Source organism: Osmerus mordax, chromosome 27 (assembly GCF_038355195.1).
Source record: "Osmerus mordax isolate fOsmMor3 chromosome 27, fOsmMor3.pri, whole genome shotgun sequence".
In the NCBI taxonomy this organism is placed as follows: Eukaryota; Metazoa; Chordata; class Actinopteri; order Osmeriformes; family Osmeridae; genus Osmerus; species Osmerus mordax.
The window spans coordinates 5439382-5450151 of record NC_090076.1 but is presented as its reverse complement, the minus strand read 5'-3'; positions in this window follow the sequence as shown (position 1 = coordinate 5450151).

Genomic DNA, 10770 nt, shown 5'->3' with positions numbered 1-10770 from the left:
TACTAATGGGATGAATACTCAAATAAATGAGTTTTTCTTATATTTTTGTGTCCAGGCAATCTATTACATTGACAACAGCAGGATGTAAACAGTCTGTCTAGTTTTGCTGTTAGGGTTTGCCCAATGATCAGAAGGTGCTGTACATTAAATGCAAAGAAAACATTTTGGTGGCGTAGTTGTGGCGATTGACTGACTTCGTTTTTTCAGCATTTTGAGTATTCTATGTTCTTTTGGACAGGTGGTTTGGTGTTATGAGAATTTTTCCTTTTGGGGGGGAGAAGGGGGGGGACCATCCGCTGAATCATCTGGGCTGCGTTTCCCGATAACGATGGATCGTAGCAACGATCGAGCAAAAAACGAAACCATCAATATTTCTTACGTGCATTTCCCGAACATGCTCGTAAGGAGTAGGCTAATCTATGCACTTTAAAGAGTTAAGAATTTTCAAGAGACACTTTAGCTACGATGTCTTTAGGAACGGCCCGTAAAACTAAGATTCGTACTACGATGGATTCTACGATCAATTTAGGCTTACGACGCTTTCGGGAAACGCACCCCTGACCAGTTATGAGGAAGTAATGTTTTTCATTGGGTTTATCTAAAGTGTTACATGTATCACATGAAATAGTATACCTTTAAAGGTTTAGAGATGTAATTAAGATTGGGTGTTTATGAATATTAGAAAACTAAAAAACTCTATATGGATGATTATCTACAGTACTACATGTAGCATTATTAGAGATGTAATTACTGTCACACAGACCAGAGTTTATTATTTTATGTATGGGTTTTACACCATTTATAAGGTCACAAGTCCAGTTTCCCTAGAATGACTAATCATTGAAACAATTTATTGACGTATGCAGTTCTTTCAATCTGATGATGTAGCTGGTGTCATTCTTTTCAGCAGTCAGCACAATAAAATATCATTTACTAAAAGGAGTATTTTCCTGGAAGGACCAAGACAATCATTTCTTTTTTCAGAGTACGCAGCCATGTCGAAAAAAAAGGGTTTATTCTTGAAAGAAGCCAGGGACACAGAAAGGGTACTCACATAACAGGGGTAAGGACAAGACAAAGGCTGGACACAAAACAGGAACCTAAATACACAAGACACAGGTGGACACAATGAAACTAACGAGACAAACCACTGAACGAGGCAGGTGAAGACAATAGGGCAGGGAAAAGCCAAAACGGGGGGACACGGCTGTGGCCGTGACAGAACCCCCCTCTCAAGAGACGTCACAGGACGTCCCAAAGGCAGGGGGTCGGGGCGCAGGTCCCGCGGACGGCCTGGGGCCCGGAGCAGGTCCGGGGAACCACCCCGGTGCAGGACGGGCACTGGGGATGGAGGAGAGGCAGTGCACAACCCAGGAAGCAGCCAGGACTCCTCTGGAGGGGAAGGCACCTGGGAGCGCGGGCACGGGGGGCGCGGGCAAAGGCGGCGGCCAGGAGTCCTTGGGCGGAGGAGGCCAGAATTCCTCCTGCGGAGGAGGCGGTGGCCAAACCTCAGTTGACTTGGCACTGGGCGGCACAACCTCGGGGCAAGGCAGGGGCTCAGGGCAGGACTGAGGCAGGGGCACAGGGAAAGAGCGAGGCAGGGGCACAGGGAAGGACCAGGGCTGGGGCACAGGGAAGGAATGGGCCAGGGTACCAGTGGCAGGCGGCCGAGACTCCCTGGCAGGAACAGCCTCGGTCGTCTGGGTGCTGGGCGGCACAACCTTGTTCGTCCGGGCGCAGGGCAGCACAACCTCAGGATGAGGCAGGGGCACAGGGCAGGAGTGAGGCAGGGGCCCAGGGCAGGACCGAGGCTGGAGTCGGGGTTTGGGCTGGGGTAGGAACCAGGACTTGGGGTGGGCCTTCCTCTGCACACTCCTGGGTCCACCCAAGGCAAGGCAGGTCCCTAGGAAAGGGTTGAGAAAACTCTGCTGGGTCCTTCTTGGGTCTTGTCCTTCTGTCATGAGTGGTGGGGTAGGACCCAAATGCAAGGGAGTACGCAGCCATGTCGGAAAAAAAAGGGTTTATTCTTGAAAAAAGCCAGGTACACAGAAAGGGTACTCACATAACAGGGGTAAGGACAAGACAAAGGCTGGACACAAAACAGGAACCTAAATACACAGAACCAAACGACACAGGTGGACACAATGAAACTAACGAGACAAACCACTGAACGAGGCAGGTGAAGACAATAGGGCAGGGAAAAGCCTAAACAGGGGGGGCACGGCTGTGGCCGTGACACATCATGGAAGAACGTACATATTTTATTGAACAGATCAAAGGTCAGATAAAAACAGAAATCACATCATATTCATTTTTATTACAGAAGTGAGCATGTCATATGATGATTATTCTGCCACCAACCAACACTGCCACCAACACCCTGTTAACCACTTTAACTGCATCACTCGACACTCTCTGGCCACGTTTACACATAGCCGGGTATTTACAGAAACTAATATTTCTGTCTCTCCGTTTTCAAAAATAACGTTGTACACACAAGATCGTTTTCCCAAAAAAGTCTGTTTACATTAACCCGCAAAAATACGCCCCCCAAGCGCCATAATAACTATGCCAAACCTGTAGGCGGCAGTGTAACAAGAAGGATAAAGCCAGAATCAGAATTCTCAAAATCAACAACTACGAATATCAGGATCGACTTCCTTTTCCTTTCAAGAGTAAATATGGCGCAAGGTTCATTTGTTTGGATGATTCACAAATAAATGTAACGCGATGCACAAATGTATTTTGTGATTCACAAATGTAACGCGATTCACAAATAAATGACCCCATTACATTACTACAAACAGGACGCTCACATGAAGTCTTATGGGAGTCAGGTGGCTGAGCGGTTAGGGAATTGGGCTAGTAATCTGAAGGTTGCCAGTTCGATTCCCGGCCGTGCAAAATGACGTTGTGTCCTTGGGCAAGGCACTTCACCCTACTTGCCTAGGGGGAATGTCCCTGTACTTACTGTAAGTCGCTCTGGATAAGAACGTCTGCTCAATGACTAAAAATGTAAATGAAGTGATGCATTTTTAGTCGCATACTGTGACGTTTGAGAACGTAAAACTCTGTTTAACCTAGTGCACACGCAAACACAAAAACGGGTTGATGGCTAGCCAGTCTCAACAGGTGAGTGAGGAGGGTGGCTGGACAGTCAACAGGTGAGGGTCATGGCTAGTCAGCTAGTGGTCCAGTGCTGAGGAAGGAGGTGCATCTTGGGAGGTAAGAGGAAGGAGGGGTACTACACATTGTAGTCTTCAAACGTACGGTTCAATAGTTAATTATATGTTGGAGATTTCCTGTAACCCACCTGGCTTACCAGAAGTTTCTTTGATTACTTTCACTTCCTGGTTCTAAAAATAATCATAGATGAATGTTTCCAGTTATTCCAGTCTTGTGTAGCAAGAATGTACAGTGGAACTTCTAATCTGTGTTGTAATCAGTATGCCATCACACATGAGTGAAGCTAGTTCAGGCATGGCAATCGGGCAGCGCTTGTCCTTATATAAGGGAAGGGCAGGGAGCCCTTCCCTTAGATCATCCACTCCGCCAAAGTCAAACCATTTCCATGTCATGGCATCAATAAATGCTCAAATCTAATACGTGACTGTCTTGACTGAACTGTTTAATAAGAGTTGAGTTGCCTGCCTGCATGCCTGCCTGCATGCCTGCCTGCCTGCATGCCTGCCACACCTGCCTGCCACACCTGCATGCCACACCTGCCTGCCCCACCGGTTCTCCTTCGTTCTTCTTAAACCTTATTTCCAATAAACCAGTCAACCGTGCCTTCTGTGGAGTTGTGCATTTGGGTCCACCAGCCAGTAGCCAGTTGGTCCATCTTAACAGATTTACATTTACGTTTTACATTTAGTCATTTAACAGACGCTCTTATCCAGAGCGACTTACAGTAAGTACAGGGACATTCCCCCTGAGGCAAGTAGGGTGAAGTGCCTTGCCCAAGGAAACAACGTCATTTGGCACGGCCGGGAATAGATCTGGGAAACTTCTGATTAATATATAGAACACAACTGGGAAAAATTACAATACACAAACTAACAAAGGTAAAAGTGCCTTAACAAACCAAACACTGGTAGGTTTAAAGGGGTAATTGCCCCTGAAGGACATTTATACAGGACTGAACTAAAACAACAACAATGTGCCAAACTTATATAATCACCACCAAACCTATATCTGACTTGGCACTCTCTCCTGACGCACACATGACTACCCAAGGAAGTGTTCACAACTCCATATTCACTTGCAGGTAGGAGACGAGTCTCTACAGGTGAGTGAGGGTGATGGCTGGCCAGTCTCAACAGGTGAGGGTGATGGCTGGCCAGTCTAAACAGGTGAGGGTGATGGCTAGCCAGTCTCAACAGGTGAGGGTGATGGCTAGCCAGTCTCAACAGGTGAGTGAGGGTGATGGCTAGCCAGTCTCAACAGGTTAGGGTGATGGCTAGCCAGTCTCAACAGGTGAGTGAGGGTGATGGCTAGCCAGTCTCAACAGGTGAGGGTGATGGCTAGCCAGTCTAAACAGGTGAGGGTGATGGCTAGCCAGTCTCAACAGGTGGGGGTGATGTATAGCCAGTCTCAACCAGTGAGGGGAATGGCTAGTCAGCTAGTGGTCCAGTGCTGAGGAAGGAGGTGCATCTTGGGATGTAAGAGGAAGGAGGGGTACTACACATTGTAGTCTTCAAACGTACGGTTCAATAGTTAATTATATGTTAGATTTCCTATGAACCACCTGGTTTACCAGAAGTTTCTTTGATTACTTTCCATTTCTGGCTCTGAAAAGAATCATAAATGAATGTTTCCAGTTATTCCAGTCTTGTGTAGCAAGAATGTACAGTGGAACTTCTAATCTGTGTTGTAATCAGTATGCCATCACACATGAGTGAAGCTAGTTCAGGCATGGCAATCGGGCAGCGCTTGTCATCCGCTCTTTACCACACCTGTGGTAGCCAGCACAAGCTCATTGGGCCACATCCGATAAGACGGCCTTAAACGTCTTCAAAACCGCTTTTAGACTCTCTAATATTTTTACGTCAAACGTTCCCTCCAACGGAAAACAATGTGTCGGGTCATGATTTGTCCACGCATGCCATTTCTCAATGCTTGACACTGCTTGAATTCCATGTAGCTCCAACATATATCTGGCTGGACTGTTCGCAGGTAACAACGTCTCTATCGTTCTCGTAGTGGAAGCTGAATTACCCATACTGAGTTACAATGTAGGCTATCTGTAACAAATCTCCTAACGGTATGAAGCCAACTCTATTGATTTACTGCAGCAAGAATCACACAGCACTTTTAGAAACAGTCACAAGATCATAGAGCACTGTAACACGGTCACATAGCACTATTGAAGAATAAAAAGAACTACAATAGAACTCGCTAGTGAACTACATATATGGCCTTTTCAAGCCAAACTATCCTCGCCTTCCGGGCGCTCAAATCATGGGACGCGCATACAACAAAACCTCAACTCCGTTACCTCATAAGTAACAAAATAATCACAATTCGTGTTTAAGAGAGACGAGTTATTTTATTGTGTCCCTCGCTGATCATTTAAAGCCAAGTTTGTCAGTAAAAACCTAACTGTCCCTTTACATTGTCAAAGTATCCCTAACTTGTTTAAAACACTTTACCCTTAAAAGTCGGTCTCTCGCATAAAGCCTTTGACCCTAATACATTATGACCGCCCACCTACTGTGCTTGGTCTTTAAGAAAACTCAAAACAACACTTAATACCGTTACAATTAAAAAAAAAAAAAAAAACCAACAAGATCTCTGTTCAAAAGAGAAAAAAAACTTTAAACATGCATCTTAAAACATATACATTTGGTTCACCCCTGGCTGTATATATAAAACCATACACTCTGTTAACAGATCCCTCCCAGATCAAGAGTATGGGCCGTATTCTTGGTTAACAGATCCTTTGCCTCAGATCAAGAATACAGATTTTTACATATTTCTTTAAATACTTCACGTGGACAGGGTTCTTGTACGCTATCAGAATTCGCCAACTCTGACCTAGACAAAGTAAAAATAGCAAGTCAAATAATGACCCAAATTTACTAAACCAAGATTCTACTATATTATTTTTTATTTTATTTTATTTTTTATTTATTTTATTTTTTACAAGTAACACACATACATTTGGTTCACCCCTGGCTGTATATATAAAACCATACACTCTGTTAACAGATCCCTCCCAGATCAAGAGTATGGGCCGTATTCTTGGTTAACAGATCCTTTGCCTCAGATCAAGAATACAGATTTTTACATATTTCTTTAAATACTTCACGTGGACAGGGTTCTTGTACGCTATCAGAATTTGCCAACTCTGACCAAGACAAAGTAAAAATAGCAAGTCAATTAATGACCCAAATTTACTAAACCAAAAATCTAATATTATCTTCCTCCTGTTGAGGCCTAGCAGACTCTGGTCTGCTAAGACCAGGCTCCCAACTGAACATCACAATAAAAGGTTCTTAAATTGTTTACGTTACCAGCATCGCAGAGGGACAGCAGGCGCACCAAGCTTAAAGCAGTCCGTGAATGGGGTTTTGGAAAAGGATCCCCTTACCTTTTAGTTTTGTGCACCACGGGTTCTGCTTTATACTGGTGCCGCCGTGGGTCTCTCCTGGATCTGGTTCTGTAATCCTGCTGCTCGACAACGCCAATTGATGAAGAAAGTGTTTGTCCGTCTCTTCATAAACGGAGTGACTAAGTTCAGTTGAGTTCTGGATTTTAATACGTATTTATCAATCTGCAGATTGGGAGAGAAAACCAGTCTTCTGACCATAAATGACAACACAACACCAAGCTTAGGTCTCAACCAGGTCTCTCTCAGCTCCGAAAGCCGGAGGACCATCTTTTATAGGGCACAGTAATGTAAACATAGATAGTGACAGTCAGGCAGTAATGACGTTACAACAGTCTCAGAGGAAGAGCTTCACAGCTCCCAACACATGACCACTCAGACTAGAGAGATCATAGTTGGCGCTCTCCTTGTAGTCATGACAAAGGACGTTTACCCAGTACTTTCTCCTGATCACGAACATCTATTAACCCTGACACATAGACACAATCTACTGTTATTAATAGCAAGCTTACATGATAAACGTACTAACTAGTATCCAATGACTAGTTCTATTGATTAGTGATTAATGTAAGCACACAGGAAATCCCAATTTCTTCCACAACGTCCCCAAGGATAAGCACACATTCACCCCGGTTGTTTTATGATAAGTGCTGCTGCCACCATCCCCTTCTCCCCCTTGCTGTCTGTATGTTCTATGTTCTATCCACCAGGGGGATTATATCTCTATTGCTCCCTGCCTCATATGTCATGTATGCATGCGTAGCATCGAGGAGGCTGGGAGCCCTTCCCTTAGATCATCCACTCCGCCAAAGTCAAACCATTTCCATTTCATGGCATCAATAAATGCTCAAATCTAATACGTGACTGTCTTGACTGAACTGTTTAATAAGAGTTGAACAGGGTAAAGGACTAAGTCAAAATAAGATTTTTTTCAACATAAGTTTAAAGTTGGATAGATAACCAATTCTGTATAAACTTGACCTCTCTGCAAACACTATTAATGATTTTAAAGGTGCTGTAGGGGATGAATCTTGGTGTGGAAATCATTGTAGGGGAATCAGTGTATTTGTGGCCTTTATATTGTTATGTCCCTGGCCTGATCCGGGCCAGGTTTTCTGTTTTTCACAGGTGTTGGCTCCAGGCTCCAGGTTTCCTGCCACATACCCCATCCCTCCTGTGAAATTGACACACCTGCAACTCATCCCCCTCATCAGCACCACAGTATTTCAACCCCGTTTTTCCAGTCACTCATCGCCAGTTCAACGCTTCTCCTACGTTGTTAGTACCGGCTCCTATGCTTTGTTTATATAACTTAGTACACTCTTAATAATCCTGTTTTCTCTCTGCCTGCTACAGACCGTGCCACATCTTCCTGTTCATCTGCCTGCATGCCTGCCTGCATGCCTGCCACGCATGCCTGCCTGCCACACCTGCCTGCCCCACCGGTTCTCCTTCGTTCTCCTTAAACCTTATTTCCAATAAACCAGTCAACCGTGCCTTCTGTGGAGTTGTGCATTTGGGTCCACCAGCCAGTAGCCAGTTGGTCCATCTTAACATATTTACATTTACATTTTACATTTAGTCATTTAACAGACGCTCTTATCCAGAGCGACTTACAGTAAGTACAGGGACATTCCCCCTGAGGCAAGTAGGGTGAAGTGCCTTGCCCAAGGACACAACGGCATTTTGCACGGCCGGGAATAGATCTGGGAAACTTCTGATTAATATATAGAACACAACTGGGAAAAATTACAATACACAAACTAACAAAGGTAAAAGTGCCTTAACAAACCAAACACTGGTAGGTTTAAAGGGTTAATTGCCCCTGAAGGACATTTATACAGGACTGAACTAAAACAACAACAATGTGCCAAACTTATATAATCACCACCAAGCCTATATATGACTTGGCACTCTCTCCTGACGCACACATGACTACCCAAGGAAGTGTTCACAACTCCATATTCACTTGCAGGTAAGAAGCGAGTCTCAACAGGTGAGTGAGGGTGATGGCTAGCCAGTCTCAACAGGTGAGGGTGATGGCTAGCCAGTCTCAACAGGTGAGGGTGATGGCTATCCAGTCTCAACAGGTGAGGGTGATGGCTAGCCAGTCTCAACAGGTGAGGGTGATGGCTAGCCAGTCTCAACAGGTGGGGGTGATGTCTAGCCAGTCTCAACAGGTTAGGGTGATGGCTAGCCAGTCTCAACAGGTGAGGGTGATGGCTTGTCAGCTAGTGGTCCAGTGCTGAGGAAGGAGGTGCATCTTGGGATGTAAGAGGAAGGAGGGGTACTACACATTGTAGTCTTCAAACGTACGGTTCAATAGTTAATTATATGTTGGAGATTTCCTGTAAACCACCTGGTTAACCAGAAGTTTCTTTGATTACTTTCACTTTCTGGCTCTGATAAGAATCATAGATTGTTTCCAGTTATTCCAGTGTTGTGCAACAATGGGACAGTGAGAAACGACACCACTGTTCTTTGCAATTAAAGCGGTTGACAATGACATGCTTTCCTCTGAAACCTCCAACCTTGCTCAAGTGACCAAGGTCATTGGTTACATTGAAAGTCCTGATAATGGTGAAAACATGATGGCAATTTACATATCCATCGCATTTGATTGTAGGTGTGACAATGACTGCACTAAAACGTGTCTGCAAATTAATAAATAACAAGGATTGAAAGTACTTTGCATAGAAATCAAAGAAAGATTAGATATCACATATTATGAATAAGGAGGATTCTGTTTTGCAAGAAAATAAGCTCTGGTATATTGAAATGGAAAAAATGGGAAACATTTAATGATTTCAAATGTTTGTTGCTATTTTGTCAAAATGGCTCTATAGTGTCAGATACAACGTCTGATTAAAAAAGTAAATCCCATCGTAACTTTAGTGAATATAGCATATAGCATATAGAATATAGCATTGCCTAATCCCCTGGCAAAAAGGAGTAACGCAGCGGCCTGCCTGGTCTACAATCTACCCAGACGCTCCCATGTTACCCCGCTCCTCATCTCTCTCCACTGGCTACCTGTCATGGTCCGTATCAGATTCAAGACCCTGGTATTGACCTTCCGAGCAGTGAACGGGACTGCACCCGTCTACATCAAGTCTCTCCTGCAGCCTTACACCCCCACCCGTCACCTACGGTCTTCTTCAGACAACCGCCTGGTGGTCCCACCGCTCAAGACCGCCTGGTCCCAACACAAGCTCTTCTCCTGTCTGGCCCCCCAGTGGTGGAATCAACTCCCCACCTCCATCAGAGACACTGACTGTCTCTCCACCTTCAAGAAAAGGCTCAAGACGCACTTGTTCCGGGAGTACAACGGTACTTAGGAACGGTTCGCTTGACCCGATGTTAGTTTCCTCAAGGATCACAATGACTCTTGCTTAGAGACTTGTTGCTCTTGTGGTTAGTGGTAACTGACTTATTATTGTTGCTTGCTTTTTCCACAGGTACACTTGCACTTATAGCAGTTCATGTTGTTTAATTGTAACTTGTTTAACTACATGCTCTTATGGTTCTTCCCTTTGGCACTTATTTTGGTTGGTCACAATGTGTGCTTCATGTTTTGGCTACTCGCAATGTTTTGTGGCTATCTCGTTGTTACGATCAGTGACCTATGCACTTTGTAAAGCTCTCTCTTGGAAGTCGCTTTGGATAAAAGCGTCTGCTAAATGAATAAATGTAATGTAAATGTAATGAGTAATGTTTATGCCTGTTGGTAGTCCACATTTTTACATAACAATCATAATCTTTTTACTGAAAAACAAGTTTGAGACTTGCAACTTGACTTAAAAGGCTGTTAATAAACTTGAATTTGAAAATGCGATCAACCCTTGTGGACTGTCTGTTTGTGATCTATTAGGTATCGAGTATCGAATCAGTATCGTTTCAGTTAAGTATCGTTTTGGTATTGAGTATTGTGATACCAAACTTGATATTGGTATCAAAGTCAAAATGTTGGTATTGTGACAACACAAGAAGGGACTGTAACTTTAGGCTTGTGGCCTTAAAATGTGCATACCTTGCATTTACTTCATAATCTATCTACACAACATTTATTTATTTTTTTATCCTTTATTTCAGGGACAATGCACACTAATCAACAGCAAAACTGTAACTGCGCCAGAGTTAGCCAGAGAGGCTAATTTTCA